Raw genomic sequence first — 3,308 nt, 5'->3', positions numbered from 1 at the left:
GATTCCTGATACGCACGGTACACTTGTGAAATGGTCGTACAGGAAAATCCCCTCTTCATTGCTACCTCGTAGATGCTGTGTCCTATTGCTCGTGCGCCGACTATAACACCACGTTGAAACACTCTTAAATCAGGAGAGCTTCTGTAAAGTTTGGAAGGTAGGAGACGAGGTACTGGCAGAACTAAAGCTGTGAGGACGGGGCGTGAGTCGTGCCTGGGTAGCTCAGTTGGTAGAGCACTTGCCCGCGAAAGGCAAAGGTCCCGAGTTCGAGTCTCGGTCCGGCACACAGTTTTAATCTGCCAGGAAGTTTCATATCAGAGCACACTCCGCTGCAGAGTGGAAATCTCATTCTGACTCTTAAATCTTGACAACCTAACATTGTAGCAGCAGTAGCCGACCCAACAACTGCACCAGACACTTGACGTACATAGGTGTTGCCGAACGCAGCGCCGTATTCTGTCTGTTTACATACCTCTGTGTTTGAATACGCATCCCTATAACAGATTCTTTAGCGCATCATGTTTGGTGTATCATACATGTATTACAACAATTTCGCTACTTCATCACAGAATTTCTTTCGTTTTTGTCATTAGAGATGAATGTCCCTTGCGTTCTTATCGGGGCTGTTGGAGCGACTTCATGAAAGCTGATGCTACAGCTCTTATATAGATTAGGAACTTAGATATCGACATTTGGCTAGTTTTATATGTCGTTTTGGCTTTCTGTATTCTTACTATAGACATATACTAATTTTGTATACCTGTATTTTTACATTGAATGCGAGCCATACGAATGAATAAATAAAATTGTTTTGTGGTGGGTTTTCGGTAAATTCTGTCAAAGGGACAGAGCATTCGTTTTCCAAAGGAAAGCAGTCAAACCGCCACTCAAATTTATTTTTAAAACAAGTTACAAACAGTCTCGACTGCAATAAAACATTTATTCCAATCGCTGCGGGTTTCGGTTAGTATTCGACCATCCCAGGCCCTTACACTACGGTTGCAGGCGACAGCGGATTTGCTCGGTTCACCGCCACCACCTACCGTCATGGTGAAAACGGCCTGGTGAGACATATATACTATGTGATCGAAAGTATCCCGACACCCCCAAAAACATTTTTCATGTTAGGTGCATTCTGCTGCCACCTACTACCAGGTACTCCATACCAGCAACCTCAGTAGTCGTTAGACATCGTGATAGCAGAATGGGGCGAACCGTGGAACTCACGTACTTCGTACGTGGTCAGGTGGTTGGGAGTCACGCGAGATTTCCAAATTCCTAAATATCCCTAGGTCCACTGTTTCCGATGTGATAGTGAAGTGGAAATGTGAACGGACACATACAGCACAAAAGCGTACAGGAAAACTTCGTCTGTTGACTGACAGACTGCCGACAGTTGAAGAGGGTCGTAATGTTCAATAGGCGGACATCTATCCAAACCATCACTCAGGAATTCCAAACTGTATCAGGATCCATTGCAAGTACTATGACAGTTAGGCGGGAGGTGAGAAAACTTGGATTTCATGGTCGAGCGGCTGTTCATTAGCCACACATCACGCTGGTAAATGTCCAGCGACGCCTCGCTTGGTGAAAGGAGCATAAACATTGGATGATTGAACAATGGAATAACGATGTGTGGAGTGACGAATCACGATACACAATGTGGCGATCCGATGGGTATGGCGAATGCCAGCATGTGTAGTGCAAACAGTAAAATTCGGGTGTTATGGTGTGATCGTGTTTTTCATGGAGGGACCTTGTGCCCTTTGTTGTTTTGCGTGGCACTATCACAGCACAGGCGTACGTTGATGTTTTAAGCACTGTAATATCTCTTTATATTCTACTAATTATCTTTGCACAATTCTATGAGTGTGACCATAGACGTAAATTAAAGGAAACTTAATTCAATCTTTTTTGTTTAACAGATTACCGGTTTCGGTCTTTAATGACCATCATCAGATCTGCAGCAAAAATGGGAAAAAATATAAATAGACTCGCAAACTGTATACAGCTTAAGAACAATACATAGAGCATATTGAAAAGTAGTACTGGCAAAATTTATATTTGTGCGCTTTAAATGTGAAGAGGCATACCTGTCTCATAAAAACAAAGTCCTAATGCATTGCAGCCATAGTGCCATAGTCAACTGTTAAATGTAGAATCAGCACCAGCATCGTCAAATACATATAAATCACATCACATGCACGAGTCATGTTGTCAGTAGTACTACTGTTTACAACAAGTAGCCGTACAGTAGCCTCAAGATGTTTGTGTAGTAAGTTGACCAGATGTCGCTAACGTCAGCATACATTAGTTTTCAATAATTAATTGAAACAGCAAAATAAAAGGGGGATACAATAGTTATGAGTGAATTACGTTTCCTTCTTGACCATCTATATACTCGCAGAATCTATGCGCAAAGAAGTAGTTCAGTACTATTCCATGAGCGCATAATTACTCTTTGTAATATTCTATTTGGTGTGTTGAGGGGACTTCAAGGATTTTCTCCGTGCCGAATAGCCGCATTGAATAATTGTAATTTTTCTATCAAGATTACTGGAAGAAAGCGATTGAAAATATATTGTATGCTACTCAAGAAAATATATACTGAGCATTTACATCAAAAGTGTGTAAGGAATTTCATTATATATATATGTATTCTCTAATTGGAAATTTGCACGGAGGTGTCGTTTCGTTGGTAATCAGATGAATTGGAAACGAACCTGCAATTATTAGATCCAAGAGCTCCATTATATCATCGGATAGTTAAACTCTATCAAAGCAAACTTTCCGCTTGGTCTGAGGTTTCCCGACTGACTACGCAACGCAAGAAAACCAAGACATTTTATTTACACAGGACTGCAGATCGCTTCGAATCATCGAGACTGCGGACCAGGAGAGTCATTGTCCGTTTCTGATTAAACAAGTAAAGCTTAATTATAACTTTCTTGAGCGACTGTGATATGGCTGCTTATGAATGAGAGCGTTAATAAAATACTAATAACTAACTCTCGTCCTCACCAGCAACCAGTATAAACACAATATTAATTAAAATTATAGCACCTTCTTGAGCAGGGTATTCGCTATTACTAGCTGAAACTTGTTACAGAACTCAATTAGTCTTTCTCCTCTTTCATTCCTTGTCCCAAGCGCATATTCTTCTGTAACCTTTTCTGCTACTCCTTCCCCTACAACTGCATTCCAGTCGCCCATGACTATTAGATTTTCGTCCCCCTTTACATACTGCATTACCCTTTCAATATCACAAGAGGAGGAGGTATACTTGGAAAAGGCCGAGAGATACGGGA

At 41.3% G+C, this 3,308-nt stretch overlaps 1 non-coding gene across 1 annotated transcript; it reads left to right on the top strand.

Moving 5' to 3' along the window:
• The first annotated feature begins 211 nt into the window (after positions 1-211).
• Positions 212-286, top strand: Trnas-cga. The gene has a single exon. It is a non-coding gene; the product is annotated as a tRNA-Ser (tRNA).
• The last annotated feature ends 3,022 nt before the right edge of the window (positions 287-3,308 follow it).

This window comes from Schistocerca piceifrons, chromosome 10 (assembly GCF_021461385.2).
Source record: "Schistocerca piceifrons isolate TAMUIC-IGC-003096 chromosome 10, iqSchPice1.1, whole genome shotgun sequence".
Taxonomy (NCBI): Eukaryota; Metazoa; Arthropoda; class Insecta; order Orthoptera; family Acrididae; genus Schistocerca; species Schistocerca piceifrons.
The sequence above is the reverse complement of the archived record's forward strand: the minus strand, read 5'-3'. Positions and strand labels throughout refer to the sequence as shown.